A 19,449-nucleotide genomic window follows, 5' to 3' on the forward strand; every position below is an offset into this window, starting at 1 on the left:
TATGAACTGAAAATGACTTATATGCTGTCACAACAACCTTCCACCCAAATGAATCACATGCCTTTGTTGGATAACTAATCTGTTTTGTTTCCTGCAGAATGGACAACTGGATGGATTTATTTAAAGGGAGAAAAAACAAAACCTTTTTATTGTTTTCCTAGATGTATGGATGCAAGATGTATGAGGGATGAGAGTGTGGGAGCATATCCTGGCCAACATAAGGTTTGCAATCTCAGTTTGACCCTGTGGGGCTGTTTGCATGACACGAAAGTCCATCAGGGGTTAAATGAGGGTGCAGTGCATGTGCGTCATGCCATTTTGAATATCCAACTCTTGTTCGAGGGTTGTTGTGTTGTGTGAACCCAGTGAGTGTAAGTTATGCAAGGATTAAATATACACTTTAGTCTGTTTTAGGGTTCTTTAAGTCTTGCACAACCCTTGCTTGCCAAGTTCTCATGATAACCCTCGAATAGGGGTTGGATATGCAATGTGGTCCCTGTGGGCACCACGGCTTGTGGTGGGGTAAATAACCCATGACAAGCCATGGCATCTAGTCCAAACCTGGCCACTGTGTTTAGGAGAAGCAGTGGTGTTTGTTCAAGTGTTCTATTCCCTTCACTTCTCAATAGATATCCCCTTGGGCATAGTAGAGGAGGATTCTTGGAATTGATGTGAGGGGCCTGTGCAGGGCAGGGTACCCACTAAGTTTGGCATGGCAGCTAACAGTTTTGGAATCATGGGATAGAAAGCCAAACTTGAACCATGGGTCTCTAGCCCATTTTAAATAGGGACAATTTGCCTCAATCTTTGTTGATGTGCTACAATAGTTCTCATATATTTCAGCGCTTGGTGGCTGAAGAGTTACAAATTCAAATAATTAACAAAGCAGGAAATTAAAAAACAAAAAAAAAAGATCATGTGTTGACGTAAATCAATAGGCGTTAACACTGATTTGGAAAGATCATGTCCATTGATTTAAATGGCATGTTCTTAGGATCACAGGTTTACGCTATGACTGCAGTCACCTAAAGTTACTTAATTGGAAGTAAATCCTATTAAAATAAATTTAAAATGGAATGTGAAAGCTCACTTCAAGAAGACAAAGTTCTTCAAAGATATTCTCTATGGTCTTACCCAGCTTTATGAATAGATTTATGATCTGTGATCCTTGATGGGAGAAAAGGGTCATCATAAATCATGTCATTAAAGAACCCAAGGGAAAACATAGACAGTGTCTGGGTTCACACAACACAATAACCCACACTCAGGGGTTGTGTATATGTTGAATGTGGGTTGTCATTGAACCGTAGGTTATCATGTTGTCTGAACCCAGCTGCACTAATAAACCATGGTTTGTTAACCACAAACAACCCACAGTTGTTTAATAACAATAAACCAACAATCAACCATGGGTTCTCTTTGTGGATTGTTCGTGGTTAACAAACCATGGTTTGTTAGCGCAGCTGGGTTCAGACAAGTAGATAACTCATGTTTCAGCAACAACCCATGGTTCAATGACAACCCACACTTAACCCATACTCAACCCTTGCGTGTGGGTTATCTATCATGTTGTGTGAACCCAGAGCCTGGCTTACTCTTCCATTTCTTTGTAAACAGAAACTTCTTCCTGTTGAGTTTCAGACCTACTGACTGAGCAAAAACTCCCATAAGGTGAAGTTGTAGCTTCTCACACTAATACATTAAGATATCACAAAAATGTCAGACTCTGAATCAGATTTGTAGTGTATGTTGTGCTGGTTCTCTGAATCACTTGTTTTCACAGCACAGGGGATTCTACAATGCGAAATTCATCTTTGCAGTTGCTGCCTGCACTGAATTTGAGAAACTTTGAATAATGCCTTTCAGAGACTCAGGCTTGTTTCACAGAATAACACAGAGGTCTCTCATGTCGATTTCTCTGCCCAAGATAAGTCAGGTGTGACATGAGCTGATGCCTCCACAATATGCCAGTAATACCTGGCTCAGAATTTTCTTTTATCAGACTCTGATATTCTTGTGAAGCACAGAGCAGCAGAGCAACCTAGAGCAAAAGGCTTCAGTCTAATTTATTATTTACACAGTATGCAACGTATACATGCTTTTAAACAAGGAAAATTAGGTGCTCCAGCATGTCCTGTTGTTAAACAGGCAACGTGGCAAAGTTGTCAGTGGAAAAGTGAAGTCCCCTGGATGGTGTCGTCTTGTGTCAAACCGTTAACTTCCTTATGTGAATGCCCCTTCAAAGCACTTAATGGATTTCAGTTGCATTAAGCTACTGACCAGAAAAGGGATCTTGGAGTTGTGGTGGATAGCTTAACGAAAATGTTGACCTAGTGTGAAAAAAGGCATATTCCATATTGGGGATCATTAGGAAAGGAACTGAAAATAAAACTGTCAATTTCATAATGCCAGTATGTAAATCTATGGTGCAGCTACATTTGGAATACTGTGTGCAATTCTGGCCACTGCACCTCAAAAAGGATATTGGAGAACTGGAAAAGGTGCAGAAAAGGGAAACCAAGGGGCTGCAGGAACTCTCCTGTGAAGACAGGCTGCAATGTTTGGGGCTATTTATCCAAAAGGCAAGTAAGGGAAGATGTGATAAATGTGTATAGAATTATGCATGGTGTAGAGAGAATGATTGCTCCGTTACTGCTGGTGCGCAAATTTCCCCTCCATTTAGTTCCCAGCTGTTAAATTTGTGTATATTTCCTTTCCATTTACTTCCCAGCCCTAAAATTTTCACAGATATTCCTGACAATTACAAAACCTCCAACCTTAGATGATGGCAGAATGGGATGGAGCAAATGGGCCACCAGCACCACCAGCACTTATACCTGACTCCCCCACAGTGGGGCCCCATTTACTCTGTCCCATGGAGCTGCCCGCTCCGTTTTTAAAAGAACTCTCAGGAACTGCAGGGACCGCAGCAGTAACTGCTCTGACAAGGTGATGCAAAAATGGGCGGGAGGTAATATTTCCCTTTTATGGAATAGCTGGCAAGTCGGGAAAGTGTTGAAAAGGTGGAAGACACTGAGAAGTGTCAGTTCGACACTTAAAAGTGAGAGGATCACAGTGCGCCTAAAGGATATTGTCCCTCCTCCTTTTGGTGCACTTACTCCTTTGGCTCTCCCCCACAACACACACACATTTTTGGTGCTTCTGAACTGAGCTACTGGGTCCCAGCTTTTTCTTACTATTATTTCTTCCCTGGTTCTTCACAACTGTGTGCAAATTAGCCTATATACAACCTTGTCTTGACAATTTCCTTGTATGTTACCTACTCCGCTTCACTTCTCCCCTTGACAGCTGAAATATACAAGGACATTAATCAGGCAAGATTTCACAGATCAGACAGCTGTAAGTGCTCACTTGCGCAAGACTGACGACGACCACGACAACAACAACAATTATCAAATTACCACCCGAATTGAACAATTTTGAGGCACTGTTTGTTTTTTAAAATCGGAGAATGGAAAAGGGGTAACGGTTGGAGCTGGGAGGAGGCCAGGGCAAGGAGACAAGATGGGTTCTGCTGCAAAGGTCCCTGAAATATGTGCTGGAACCAGGGGACTTAGGGGAAGGGAGGGGGAGAACAAACGACAGCAAGCCCGATCATCTATCAGGTGCACTGTGGATTGTTCCACGAACAACCAACCCACCGTGGCTTGTTTTCAGGGTGGCATATCATGACAACGCCCTGCCCCAGTATGTAGTGATGGCCACCAACTTGGATGGCTTTACAAAGTGATCTGGCCGGTTGGGTAGCTGGGCCTGAGGAGCTGTCTGTCAAGAGGGAACCCTCACCTCTATCAGGGAGAGGAGGGGAGGAAGCACTGCCTCACTTGACAGTTGTGGCTTGTCAGAGACAGAGAAGGTGATGGATTTGATCTAGGCCTGTCATTGCTCCACATATATGTAGTTGTACTACTCTCTAAATGAACATAGAGTTAGGGAAGCTAGGGATTGTAGCAGGTTTGTTTCTTTTTTTCCTGAGTATATCTTCTCTATGTTGATCCTTGGTTTCCATCTGTCAACCCTGACTTTTTCTTATGAATAAATAAGCCTATTCAGTAAATCCTGTGGTGTGGTTTTAGAAATACCCTTCCTCACAGGCCTCCTAACAATGCCTTATCTGTGACCCTGCTTACTGTGTCCAGATCTATAGACTGAGGATGCTCCTGGCCTGGCACACATGAAGTCATGGCAGTGATACTATCTGAGCAGATCTTGGGTATAATTAGTTATTTATTAATATTGGAGAGCCTTCTAAGGCATAGGGAGATGGTACGTGTCACAAGGTGAGTAGACAAATTCATGGAGGAAAAGACTATCAATGACTACTACTTGGGATGGCTATATATTACCTCTAGTATCAGAGGTACTATGCCTCTCAATACCAGTTGCTGGGGAACATGAACAGGAGGGTGCTATTGCCCTGGTATCCTTCTTGTGGGCTTCCCATAGGCATTTGGTTAGCCAGCATGGGAATAGATTACTGGGCTAGCTGGGTCTTTGATCAGATCCAGCACAGCTTTTTTTTAGGTCCTTAAGCTGCTCATGTTGGAATCCAGAATCCTAGAGAAGACAGCTATAGGACAAAACAGTCAATTCTAAGAGTAGACCAGTTGGCAGCAAAACACTTACATAAGAGTGGTGGGAAATTGCTGGGCATAGTGGCCACCTGAAAGGAAAGTGGACTGTACTCATGACCTTTCACAACCTGAACACAGCCCTCAAGGCATGTATGGTTGTCCACTATAAATCTTCTGTTTTTGCTTTATTCCTTGGATTGGAGAAGCGGGCGCGAATGTGTGTATGTCTAGCACTTGGAGGGTCTGCGTATGCACAAAGATGCTGGGATGCGTTCAGGGTGAAATGCTGATCCTTTATTTTTTTCAAAATTCCATAACTTCATTTCTAAAATACAAATGTTAACATGTAATGAGAGTCTGTGGGACTCCTATAACAACATGCTGCCTCCTGCCTCACAGCTGATTTGGAATTTGAGAGGGAGGGAAATAACTGCTGCATTGTTGAGAGGAGGAGGAGGAGGAGGAGGAGGAGGAGAGTCTGTGGGAGCTGAAGTCATGATCTGTTGTGAGTGGGGAGGCAGGGCCTTGCAGCCCCCTCCCTCCATTCCTCCACCTGATGCCACCTGGTTTGCCATTTCAGTGCCGCTCCTGCCCCAATCCTATGCATGTTTAGATAGAAAAGACTTGAAGCACCCATCCGTCCAGTCATATTAGCCCAGGGCATGCTGGGAGTTGTAGGACTTTTTCCTGTCTAAACATAGGATTGCTCCCTAAGTGCCTTTTCTTTGGATAGAGTCCAGTACATTGGGGATGTATTTCCTTTTCCTCTAGCAATACAGAAAGACTGAGATGCTTCATAAGACAATGCCTTATCAGGGCAATGTGGGGCATCTTTTCTGGTCCCAGGCACTCCATCCTTCCCATCTGGATTTGCGCCTGAAAGACCAAGGGCTCCTTCACACTGGGCTTTTATCTTGTGATTGAGATTGCTCCTTCACAGAAGTTTGCAAGCTCTTTACATGACACAGCGATCATCCCTGGCATCTCCTGCACTAAATGCCCTTTGTTCTGTTTTTAAATAGATCGCAGATAATGAGCTATCAAATCTGTTGTGTTTCACTTGAGTTCGCTCAGTCAAAAGAGTTAAAATGGCAAGAAGAGAAGCGAGATCAGTGAAAGATAATGGAAGACTCAGCTACAGGATAGAAGGAGGGGTAAAGGGGTGGGGGGAAAGCATTTAAAATGGAAGCAGAAAGCCCTGTTTTAAATGCAGGATTTTAGGCTGGTGTAGAGATGCCCTAAGAAGAAGTGTGAGTGCATGAGGGTTAAATTATAAGCAAGCACAATTTGTGACATTGCACAACAACATCACTGATCATGAGGCACATCTGTTAAGGTATCAGCCTTAGCTTCCAGTTTCCTGGCTTTTTAGAATTTGGACTGACATCAGATAGCTTTAACTCTAGCCTTTTAAGCCAACAAGTTTTTTTTGATAACTGAATATTACACCTGTATTAAAAGAACAGCACTGATTGCCTATTAGTTACTGACCCATGTTCAAGGTTTTGTTGTTGACATACAAAGCCCTAAATGACTTGGGACCAGAATATGTAGCTGACCATCTTCCCTTATATATACGGGGTCATACGAACCAGTTGACCCCTGAGGCCTTCTGAGGAGGCCTCACTGGTCGTTCTGGCCAGTGGAATGTTGCCAGGTAATGGTGCGTAACTGGGTCTTCTCAGTAGTGGCATCACCCTTTGGAACACGCTCCCACATGTGGTCAAGAGGCCAAAAACCATGGCAAGTTTTAAATGCCTCTTGAAAACACACCTGATCTGGTGTGGAGAGAAGAGAGCTGGTCAGCTGAGCAACCTGTGTGGGGGATGGGTTAACTCTTTCCTCCCACCAGCCTGATAGAAGTTCATTCTTCCTCCACGCTTAGGAAAGCAGCAAAGCGAAGTGATCTTCATCAGGACTGCTGAGGGAGAGGGAAGAAAGGAAGGCTTCAACTTGTGAGTGTGTGAGTGGGGGAAGTGAATGGATGTTTGTGTGTGTGGCAGTGTGTGTGTGTGGGGGGAAATGAGTGGGTCTCTACCCCTGGGGGTAGAGAGATTGTATGTAAGCGGGAAGGCAGATGGACCTGCCCTCACCTTGCTGGGCCTGCCCATATGGCCCCTGACAGATTACAACTGGGGGAATGTGGCCCTTACTGTTACCCATTCCTGTCTTCAAGCAGTGTAATCTGGAAATCTGGAGGTGGTGGAAGGGAGGGGTTTACACATTTTTAGCAATGCGGGTCTGGACAGAGACAGGCTAAAAGTAAAGCCTGTAACGTAAAGGTGGCAATCCAGGCAGTGTCCTCAGTGTTCTCAGTTAAACACATTAGAGGGAGTTAAACATTAGGGTCACAGGGCTAGAATTCCAAAATGTGGGGAAAGAATTCCTGAAAGTTACATATAGCTATTATTGATGCTTGCACAGGTTGATCTGCATTTTCGTTGGTGACAAAAAGAAAGATGGGTCTTGCTAAGAAGTATTCTTGAGCCAAACAGGAAAGCTGTGTGACACCATGAAATGTCAAATTTGAGAATGTACTGTTTTTTTACTGTTAATGCAGGCAGAATCTAACATAGCAATAGTAGTCTGCAGTCTTATTTAATGGCAGGATGGAGAGAAATTATCCAGGTTATTCATTGTTTTCAAATTCAGAAAAGCTCTAAATTTAGATGAAAAGATCAAGTAGAATGTTTGTTTTTGTTTTTCCTACTTTAGCTTGCAAATATATTTCAAAAATAGGATATAGTCTTTCAGTAGGTGTCAGTAATAGTAATGCCATATACACATCCATTGTTCTGTCTGAGTGAGTAAATCAAAGAAAATAATGTTTCAGTACCTTATATATTATTTACAGAAATGTCTACTGTGATCTCATCTCTTTTTATTATTTAATACTAACGTAGTCTTTGTGTGCACAATAATTTACAATAATAAGCAGAGACAATCTTCCACCAAGAGGAAGACAACTGGTAAGGGTTGGTGGGGAAAAGTTAGAGTAAGGACACAGTAGAAGTTGGTTACCTAATTTAACTCCTCTCTTTTTTTCTGCTTCTGTCTGTTTTAGCTACAGGGTTCCCCATTTTTAATGTAAAGGGGCTATATGTATTTATATACAGGTATGGATGAACACATTTGCTCCAGTCCATCCAGGCAGCTAGGTACTATGTGTGGGCTCCCTTGCTGGACTGGGCATACTGGTTGTACATAACTGACATGAATCATCTGACACTAGGACCCAGTTCTTGTGATTGCAGTTCTCCCGATGAGCTGTGGTGTGTGCCCGGTGACATTTTGTATATGCAACCCCGCTTGGAGATTGCCATGTCGTGCGAACTCAGACCCCAAGGGTTCTTTGAGGGTTAAACAACCTTCAAATTGAAGGTTACGTGAGGGTTGTTTAACCCTCAAATAACCCTCAGTGTTTGGGTCTGCATGACACGGCAACCCCCAAGTGGGGATTGCATATTCAAAATGTCACCTGCATACACCATAGCATGTCACACGAACCAGCCGGAGGGATGTGCATTGATGTTAAAAATGAATGAAAAATTAGCCAAATATGCCCAGTTCATTTTACATTCATTTTAGTGTAAAACAAATGTAAACGTAACAGTAATGTGAGAAACAAATATGTGTACATTCTTTTTCACATTCCACATTTGTTTTTTGTTATTCGTCTTTGTTTTGTCCCATTTGCCAGGATGATGCTTTGAGGGAGTACTAGAACGCCTGCAGTTTTTATGCCATTTGGACAGTAAAAAAATGATCAAAATCAAATGCTATAGAAGACAGGATGGTTATTCTTTGAAATCAATGGAAACATTAAAACAGAGGTAAAATGAAATAAAATATAATTAAAATGAAGGTAAAATGAAACAAATTCAGTTAAAACCAAGGTAAAATGAAATGATAGTGGCTTTAAAAATGAAACATTTTTCCCTATTGCACACATGTACAGTTCTTCTATGTGCTGCAGAGTGTACAGGGAGTATACTTTTCCATTAGTATTTCCATACTTGTCAGATTGAACATACCAGACCATTCTCTTGGGCTGCTCATGCATGGTTGAATGCAACTATATGTGGACCACAGACAACTAGTCCTATTCGGTCTTAAGATCATCAGCGGATGAATTAACAACTGTGGATCACAGTAAGATGACTGTAGCAGGGACTGAGGTTGACTGATGATGTCGGTATTGACAGTACAAAGAAAATGCTGAATGAGAGTGTTTTATTTACACCTTGGGCATCTCTACACCAGCCTAAAATCCTGCATTTAAAACGCGGCTTTCTGCTTCCATTTTAAATGCAGGATCACAACTGACTGCCTTTACATGGACTTCCTTTCCCCCCTCCCCTTCCTCCCTCCTTCCCTCTTTTGACAGAGGGAACTGAAGCAGAACACAACGGGGTAATCTGATAGCTCATTATCTGTGATCTATTTAAAAACAGAACAAAGGGCATTTAGCGCAGGAGGGTCATCATGGCAGGGTTATGGCATCATGTAAAGAGCCTGCAAACTTCCGTGAAGGAGCAATCTCAGGATAAAAGCCTGGTGTGAAGGAGTCCCTTATGACTGGAAGCAGTGCACAAGGAAAGATTTCATGCTGCCACCTGGTGTTTAAAATGTTGGGGACATACTGCCAAAACAATTGATACAGGCAGAATGTAGGTGACCTAATTCAAATTGAATAGAAGGACTGTAAATATGATACTGGGCAAAATGAATAAAAGAAAGTCTTTGTGCAGTGCTCCTAAAGGAGGTGGTGGAAGGGAGGGGTTTACACATTTTTAGCAATGCGGGTCTGGACAGAGACAGGCTAAAAGTAAAGCCTGTAACGTAAAGGTGGCAATCCAGGCAGTGTCCTCAGTGTTCTCAGTTAAACACATTAGAGGGAGTTAAACATTAGGGTCACAGGGCTAGAATTCCAAAATGTGGGGAAAGAATTCCTGAAAGTTACATATAGCTATTATTGATGCTTGCACAGGTTGATCTGCATTTTCGTTGGTGACAAAAAGAAAGATGGGTCTTGCTAAGAAGTATTCTTGAGCCAAACAGGAAAGCTGTGTGACACCATGAAATGTCAAATTTGAGAATGTTCTGTTGATAAGGTTGAAGATATGTTTCCGCATTACCAGCGTATAAAACCATCTTCATACAAATTCATTCATTCATTCATTCATAAATCATCTATTTTTTTCCTGCCAAAGTCTTGGGGCCAAACTAATATTACATAATTCACAAAAGAAAAAGCATACTTAAACTGGCCATTTTTATTTGGAAGAAAAGCAGCTGTGGGACTCCAGTCCTGAAGGTTAGGGGCAAATAGAAGTTGAGGACAGGGTATGATTTTCAGCAGGAAACCTGAGGGAGGGGTCCTGATCCAGGTCGTAAGCATGTTCCAGATTGGCACCTCACAGCTTCTTTCCCTTCAAAATGAAAGTGGCCAGTTTAAGCATAAGCATAATAATACGTTTCTCTAGCTAGCATAATAATGACATGTGGGGGGAGCAAAGATAACCTACATTAGATGGACCATCAAAATTAAAAGGTGGAAACAATGCAAGATGTTTCCAAAAGTAAATATAGCCCTGAAGGAGCTGATGCTACCAATTTGCTGCTCCAGTTCCATCATTAGATAATTCCTAATGCCTCAGTAATGAGTTGGTAGAAAACTAAATCTGTGTCAGGAGCACCCCTGCTGCCTTCTGAAATCCTCAAGTAGCCAGAACCAACATGCAGACAAAAGGGCTCTTTTCCAAGGCTTTATTTCCATTCAACCTAATGATGCTTACAGATGCTAATTGCCTGAGACTAAGTGGAAAACTCAAAGAAGCAGCCTACCAGGGGATTCTAAGCATTAGGAAGTCAGTTGGTCTCCATTTGGAGAAAAGCACGGCAACTCTCTGAACTTAAGGAGTAGGAGGGGAGAGTCCCCCCCTTTCCCATGGGGCATCGGGGTGCAGCTGTTGTTGTTGCGCCAAGTGGGCTGAGCGCCTCCTCTCGGTGCCCACAACCTCTTGCTTGTCTCTGCGCCTGCGCCTCATGTCTAGAAGCTCAAGTTGTCCCTCCCTCTCCATGCCAGGGTCACTGTCGCTCCCAGGAATGTGAGCGGGGGGAGCCCTCTCCCTCCAGCTGCGCCTCTGAAAAACAAGCGGGTTCCTCTCCCACGGATTGTATCTGTTTCTCAGAATCAGAGCTGCTTTGGGACTCTATGGGCTCAGATCCAACCCTGACAATCTGAGGGACTATGTATTTATACTCTTTACCTGTCAGAATGCTTTTGTGGTGGCACAGTGGCCTAAAAAATATACCTAAAGGCATTTTGGCCACTATAGAGCCAGTTGCCTCAGTGCATCCCTACGTGAACAATATTATAGCGGGACTAGTTGCATATTACAGTAGGACCAGTGGGCTCCCATGAACATCACCAAGGGGAAGAGCCTCTCTTTTCTCCCTCTGCCCACTTCATCCTTACACTTTGTTCCTTGAGGGGTTTGGGAAGGCAAGGGAGAAGCAAAGGGAAAGGAGAACCTGCCTCCATGCTCAGCCAGGAATGTCTCAAGCGGAGAGTGTTTGTGGTGGGCTCCTCTGTGTGTGCGGTCTCCATGAAGGGAGCACAGAGTGAGCCACCAAAACCTGTTACTACTGCCATTTGCCCCGGGAAGTCCCCAGACTATATTGGGTTGATTGTGGTGATGTAGGTGGCTGCAGCACTTGCCTTCTGTTTGGGTGGCATGGTTGGCTGTTCTTATTGTAGCTGTCCATGAGTCCCAAGGAATATAAGTGTGGGGAGAAGGGGAGTGGGAGACAGGCTGCTGCTCTTGCTCTTTCCCAGCAATCCAAATAATCCCTCCATTCCCAGGTAGCCAAAGGCCACATTGACATGATACATGCCCCATGGCCATGGGTCACATGTGAATTTCTCTAACTTGGGTATTCCTAACTAATTTGATTGCTTGTGTCAGGAGACTGAGGAGCAGACGTATTTTTTTCCTGTAAAGTAACTGTTAGTTTTTAAAACATTTAGGTAAATTCCGTAGACATGATAGATGGAGCCATTGACCTGCCAAAACTGGCACAGCTGCTCTTATTGTGCTACACAAGTATAAACTCATGACCATCCCACACTCCATCTTGTTCAGTACCCTTGCTGTTTAATGTGGAAAGACAATGTGCATAACCAACTCATTTGGAACTTGCTAAATGGTAGCAAGCCTCTGAGTACTTTTGCAATGATTCTAATAAAAGAATACACTTGAAAATGGTGACATCAGAACTGAAAATGTAAGAGGATTTTACAAGGAAATGTCTGTGGTCAGGACCCAAAAGGATTCTAGTCTTTTGTTCCTCCAAGAAAATCAAAGTGGAAATCTTTCAAAAGCACTTTCTGGGGAGTAAAATATTATGTCAGAAACAATGCTCAGAAATTTCATCTGCTCAACGCTTTATGGAACTAGATGGAAATGACACATTATTCATACTGGGCTCTAATAGAAGTTTCAATTACTCTAATTGTGGCTATTTTTAGATACCCAGTAAAGTTGTAAATGTGATGGGTTTTAATTGTCTGTAGAATTAACTCTTTAAAAAGTTGGACATTTCACATTTAAATGTTGCTATTCTCATTGATGCCTGTCTTTGTAATTTAAAATTATGTTATTTTCATTTTTTTGTGTAAAGTGACAGCCTGTGGCTAAGTTACTATTTAATAACCCAATTAACTGCTTTCTACAGCCTAGAGGCTTTATGCCTCTTTTCTCACACACTTATAATTTTATCCATTTCCCATCTCCAAGAATGTGTAAAACATCTTTGGAAAGTACTGTAAGTGCCATAAAAACACTCAGCTGTGTATAACAACTAAAAAGCACATACAGGATGGTTGAACTTGTTACATCTCTCCTACACATACTTTTATTTTGGATTACACAGTTAAGGAGAGTCACATTCTAGCAGTTCAAATTGAATCTCAAGGTAAGAGCTAAGCTAAAAAGCATGAAGGCTTTACAGACTTTTAGGAGTTTGTGCCTGTTTATCTTCCAAAGTCATGCTAACTTGATATCAACTGAAAATATATATATTTCTAGCCAAACATGGCCTCTGAAGCAGCTCACTATCACTGATAAAGCAAAAAAATAAATAGAATATATCTCCAGAGGTTAACAGTGTTAGTATGTTGCAGCAAAAACAACACAAGAGTCTTGTGGCACCTTAAATACTAAAACATTTAGTATGGCATACAGCTTATTCCATAATACATGTGTTCAACTTTAAGGTGTCACAAGGCTCTTTGTTGTTTTAAAATATATATCTATAAATATGACATCTGTATCTTTAGAAGTATAACACTTTTAACACAATAAGAATCCACTAATCAAGCAGTCAGTAAAATAGGAAGAACAAAGCAAACACAAAAAGGCCACAGTATAAAAATAAGAAGGAAGCTTTGCGAGGTTGTGTCATGGGGTAGCATTCCACAGACCAAGGTGGGCAAGGCTACGCAGAGACCAATTCCTTACTCTCTCCCTCTCCCTCCGGACCTCTCCCCTGTTGTCTCACTCTGCTACTCATGGGAAGAGAGGCTCAGTGGTGCAGCTAGGGCTGAGCCTCAGTGCTGAAATCCGGGGCCCTGCACACCAGCCCCCCCCATAACCACGCAGAGAGTGGCAGGTGAGGGGGAGCAGTGGAAAACAGGCCCAGTGCCAGGACCTGTGCCAGCCAGAGCATTCCAGGAGCCCACTAGGATGGACACTGAGCACATCACCCTTTGTTCTTATTTTTAAAAACATGTTATAGTTAGGGCATGGCCAGCCAGGCATGTACATGATGTTCATTTCATTCTTTTTTACTTTTAAAATATTTTTAGTTTTCTTTAACAAAATGGTGCTTATTCCCAGGTAAATGTGCAGAAGCAAACTCCATTTTATACCTGTAGTCATGGTTATATGTGTTATGGTATAAGGGATCTTAAAATGTAAAAGTCCACGTTCTCAGAGCCACTCTGGGAGATGTACAACAATACAACAATCAAAAACAGTAAAATTAAGCATTAAAACATCATGTTCTAAAAATACCCTAACCCACCCCAAATACCTGCCTGAACAAGTTTTCAGTGCATGGCTGAAGCTCATTAAAGAGGGGCATGGCAGGGTTCTCTAGGGAGGGAGTTCCACAGAGTGGGGGCCACCACAGAGAAGACCCTCTCCCTCATCCTCACCAGCCTAGCTGTACTGGCTGATGGGACAGAGAGAAGGCCATCCGAAGCTGATCTTGTTAAGCGGCCTGTCTGGTGCTGCTGGAGGTGCTTATTGAGATAGGCTGGGCTGGAACCGTGTGTGTGTGTGTGTGTGTGTGTGTGTGTGTGTGTGTGTCTGTCTCTCTATCTCTCTATCTATCTATCTGGGTTGGCATCCAGGTGTTTGTTTTTTTGGCTTGAACATATCAGGAATGTAGGCCATTTGTAAAGCGTGGGACAGTGATGTGTAGGGGGAAGAGAAATGTTAGTTGTGTGCTTTACAACTGAAGTAATATGTGTGGCTGTGTAAAATGCCCCCCCCCCCCATTAATTCCAGGATCTAACATCACCTAGCTGCACCACTGGTGGGAACATTGCACCAGGTTTTTATGATAGGACAAGTGGAAGCTGCACCAAACGTTGCAGTGCGTCTCCACCTCCTAACAGTTGCTGTTCAGGGTTCGAGCCAGCCATGCCATTTCCAGCATACTGCATTCCATCTCCTCCTCTTACACAGCCCCCAGACAAATGGTTCCTAGCACTAGCAATCAAGGGACAGTATGAAGCTAGTCTGTCTTTCCCTCCTGAATGGATTTTTTGCTGCAGTAAGAAAAAAAACCATGAAAGTGGCGGGAAAACAGGGGAGGGTTACAAATGGAAGATGATGCCCTCTGGGCCCTTGGTAAAAGTCCATGAACGAGGCAGGGCAGTTCCCCGACAAAAGCATCATCTAGAAGCAACCTAAAACAAACCAACAGTAAAAACAGCAGATCTTTGCTGAGATTCAGTGACATCATAGAAAAGTCATAACCCTTCCAGCTTATGCAGAAGTTAAAATGTTCTCACACAGGCTGCCTTCTGAAAAAAAGATGAAAGGTCGGGGAGAAACCTGTCACAAAGTCAAGAGAGAGCAGCATGGTCAGACAGGGAGTCTGAGTACTGGAGAGCTGCATGGGAGAGCAACCAGGATGTAGACCATCTAAAGATCCCATAGGCAGGTAGCTAAATGAAGGCAGGAAAGTACACAATGAATGAAGAAACAGGAAACCAATAGACTAAAAATGAATGAGGTATGAATGAGGTGGATATGGCTTTTATGGGATTATAATATTTATAATGGGTAGTTTTAATCTAGTGATTCAACCTGAGAGTTGATAAGAATCTATTGTGCTATTACTGCATTATGTGATTTGCATGTATTAATGTTTGTATTTTGTGTATACTTTTTCTTGTTTGGTAATGCATTTTTGTGGGAAGAGCAATCCTAAGAAGGTGAGGGGAGAATCCATGGTGAACACCATTGCTGGCGCAATGCAGCCAGGAAGTATGGGATGGGTATTTTAAAAATTCTGCATGCAAATTTTGGGGGTTTTGTTTCCCTCCTACTGACAGCAGTGGAAGGGAAGTGAACTACAGCAGCTTTGGGGCTGGTAAAGTTCTTGGGTCTTTTGCAGTGTGCGTGTAAGGGTAATGAGTGGGCTTTGGAGCCTGCAAATCCAAGGCCACTCCTGACACTTCCATGGAATGCCCCATTTTTATATTTTGAGAAATAAGGGATCAACCATTTTTGTTCCTAGGGGACTGCTTGCAACCTGAAATCTGCATAGCACCTAGTAGAGCCTAATCTAATAATCTGCTACTTCCTCAAATATTCCATTTTAAGACTGTGATTAAATGCAACATCAGCCAGCTGCTTTCTAGACCGTTAAAGAGTTCTGGAGAACCTGAAAGCTTGCTCATTATTTTGTGACATTTTGGTTGGCCTAATAAAGGTGTTGCCATACTATGTATTTCAGAATTTTTTTTTCATGAATCTAGACTTTCCCAGTCTACCTATGGACTCTCCACATTCCATTTGAAGTCTGTGAAAGGTTTACTGCATTCTTTTCAGGAAAGATGTCAACTCCACTCAGGAATCTCTTGGCCATTTGTTATGGAGAGCTATGAGCTACTAAAAGTGCTATCCTGTACACATCTACTCAGAAGTAAGTGCCATTGATTTCAGTGGGGTTTACTCACAGGTAAGTGGGTATAGTATTGCAGCGTTAGGAACTCCATTCTCCCACTGGTTTTAAATATGCTGAGATCTGCTTCCTTCTAAAAGGAATCCTTGCCCTTTATCACCTAGTTTCTAAGCGGCCCATTTTTTTGAGAGTCTCAAGATAGTTGTTTAGGAGAAAGCATTTTTTAAAAAAAGATTGGAAACTCTACTTCTCTACTTTCTCTTCTGGAAACAATGGAATTAATGAATTTTTCTGAAATTGTTCATCAAATGCTGTTGTTAATAAATGTGCCTCCATTTGAAGTTGAATGTCGAAATGATGACTTATAGATTGGCATGTCAGTCTATATCTATTAATCACATTTCATTTGACTAAGTGATTCTGACATACTGATGTTGGAAAAGGAGCAAGGTAAAGTGTTCACTTTCAAGCTGTATATAATTCTGAGTTTCATAAGTCTTTGCGTCTGCCAGCCATTACTTATAGACATTTTTCAGGAAAACTTTGCTTTAGTTAGGATGACCTTCTGCTCTTGTTGTCTGTGCTTTTATGCACAGTTATTTTCAAAATTACTTTGAGGTACTATGTGTTGTATACACAGTGTATACAAATGGGGTGAACATTAGGCCTAGCTGAAGGGGTAGGATTATCTAGTTAACAACTGATATATTCACTGTTACGGTGCTTGTAGTTTTGTAAGCCACCTTGAGTGTATCTCAGTATAGAAGGGCAGGTTACACATTATAGAAACAAATAGAAATACTACTTTTATAGCCCATTTCTGAAGTTATCCTTGACTATATAGAAAATTGTGTTGCTCTAAAACAGACTTCCTCAACCTGGTGCTCTCCAGATGTGTGAACTACAACTCTCATCTGGGAGCTGCAGTCCAACCTTTTTGGACAGCACCAGGTTGAGGAACAGAGTGCAAATACAACATTGCTGTGAGACGGCTGTCATGTCCTCTCTACAACATCAGAAGTAAAAATTCAGTACATTTCTTTTGGTAAGAACCTATTCTGATAAAGTTGTTTCAAATCATACAGGATCATGAAAAGATTCAACCAGTGATTCATTTCTAAACTGAGACATGTTGGGCTCAAGTCTGTGTGCAAGTCGCATCTTCTGACATAGGAAACATTTCCCCTTAATGTACAATTGCTACAAGAGTAACGGCTAAGCCATGTCCAGATGGAAAGATCTGATCATTCCATCAGTTGGCAAGACAGATAGCTGTCTATCCCTGTGACCAGTGATGTAGTCAGGTCATTTTAGGGAGCAATCCTATGGCCACTAGACACTGTCTAGAGGGCCATAGGATATGCTGTTTTCCGGGAACCAACCTCGGAGCCCATGCTGTGAGGTCGGTTCCCGGAAATCTGACTTCCCTGCTTATCCGCGCTGCATTGGAGGCAGCACGGAGAAGTCCCATCCTCTGTGCTCGGAAGATGAGTGCGGAGCGACTGAAAAGGGGCAGGGCTGGGGGGGCGTTCTGGGGCGGGGAGAGCGGAGCTGCACTTACGACACATCCTGTGTTGTACGGCAGCTTCCTGTCCTGGTCAGGCCCCCGACTGCTAGACAGCAGAAAACGGCTGTCTAGTGAAAAAGAGCAAGGCAGGAGAGGCACGGAGGGAACGATTCCCCCGTGCTTCTCCTGCCTTGCTTAGGATAGGCGGTCTCCTCCAAGTTCAGAGGCGGCCACCTATCTAGCTAGGATTGCACCCTTAGACTCTGGAGTTAAAGGAACTAGTGGGCGGGGGAGGAGCTCTTTACATAGTAATGTGTATTAGTTCAGTTACTTCAAAATATGATAAGCTAGCCCTGCTGCGTTTGCTCTCCCAACCCCACCCCACCCCACCGCTCATTCTGCTGAGTCATTCTGCAAAACCATACTATGGTTTTGAAAGGTCAAGGAATGCAGGTAATCAGAGTCTAATTATTACCTTTCAGCCAAGAAACCTATATTATGTATATATGTGGGACATGTCATGTCATGCCATGATTGCTTGATGGTTGCTCATAATGTTCTTCTCAAAAATTATGTTCTTCTCTTTAAAAACTAAATATCATGGATTAGCAACTATTCACTCTGGGAAATATCTATATTATTATATCTGTTTCCAAAGGTCTAGCCTTGTTGCAGCAAAAACAATGAAGAGTCTTGTGGCATCTTAAAAACTAACAAAGGGCAATATTTTGAAACCACCTTCCAGTGTGATATATGCCTTCATCTACTAACAGTGCCCTTCTGCATAGAAACAGACCAGTCTCTGTGCAAAACAATTAATGGACACAAATCAGACGTCAGAAAGGGCAATATGTAGAAACCAGGGGGAGAACATTTCAACCTCACAGGACACTCTACTGCTTAAAGTAGTCATTCTCAAACAAAGGGACTTCAAAGGAAACTCCAGCGTGAAAACATTGAATTACAATTTACAGGGAATGCAGCTCTTTTGCCTGTGGTTTGAATCAAGATTGTGGGTTTTTATCCTACTACATGTGTTAATTAGCTCACCAGTGCCAGGGTGTTTGTGTTATCACCAACACTTCTTTGTTAGTGGTCACTATAACTCTTTTGCTTTTGTCATTGTTATTTTTGTATTTCATTTCCCTGTGACCTCACTCCTCTCTGTCCTCACCCCCAAGCCCTGTGTATGTGCGTGCCAATGTAGGATTACACTTCGTGCGTCTGTTGAAGTGGACTCTAGTCCACGAAAGCTTACACCACAATAAATGTGTTAGTACTTAAGGTACCGCAAAAGCCCTTATGCAGTGATATGACTCTTTTCAACGGCTTTGACTGTAGAGTTCTTGACATGTAGAATTGCTTCCACATCATTGCTTGTGTTTTATCGTGGACCTCTATGCGTCATATGGCTCAGATATGCTTTTAAGACACACTCTGACCATGGCAGGTGCCAGTGATTTGGTTGGCAGAGCTGGCTACTTGATTGGTCCCTGACTGATCAAGAGCTGGTACAGCTGTCTGTGTTCTCACTTTGCACACTGCATCTCACATTGCCGGGCCCCATGCTGCACAAGAGTGTGTCCTAGAATTTTTTTCCCACTCCATTTGTGCACCTCCTCTTCTCTGCCCCTCACTGGGCACATATTGTCACCCATCAAGTCACTTAAGGGGGCCTATCCTAAAGTCACCCCACAAAACCCTGGCTCCAACTCTGTTAGAATACCTCCATGTACATGTATCCTCTTCCAAAAATAACTGAGCTCTTCTTCCCATTTTTGAGGATTAGATGCTGAAATGTCTTCAGAAAAGGAATGAGAAGCATTTGCTTCTAAAAGTAAAGAGGCATTCTGAAGGAGGATATTGATGAAGGTAATGGCTGAGGTCTGCATATAGCAAATTTTTAAAGCAAGCATTTAATCCAAAACAGGAACAGCTGAGTTATTATGGGAGGGTCAGAAAGGCAAAGAAAATGAAATACACAGAATATTTAGATTTTAATATGCAGATACTCTGATGGATCTGGATTTCTGTAATCAAAATTGTGAAGGGAAACAACAAAGGGACCTTAAATCTTTTAATACTGAGAATATTCCTTAATATTTATTAAATCAGAAAGCCAACATTAAGTCTTCTGGTACT

At 42.5% G+C, this 19,449-nt stretch overlaps 1 protein-coding gene across 1 annotated transcript in view; it reads left to right on the forward strand.

Moving 5' to 3' along the window:
- LOC146350217 (parapinopsin-like) overlaps positions 1 to 19,449 on the forward strand; it is an 89,974-nt gene that overhangs the window by 57,430 nt on the left and 13,095 nt on the right. The gene's annotated exons all lie outside the window — the stretch shown is intronic.

The sequence above is a fragment of the Heloderma suspectum genome, chromosome 3, assembly GCF_057233095.1.
Source record: "Heloderma suspectum isolate Gila_16-S chromosome 3, 16-S_ref, whole genome shotgun sequence".
In the NCBI taxonomy this organism is placed as follows: Eukaryota; Metazoa; Chordata; class Lepidosauria; order Squamata; family Helodermatidae; genus Heloderma; species Heloderma suspectum.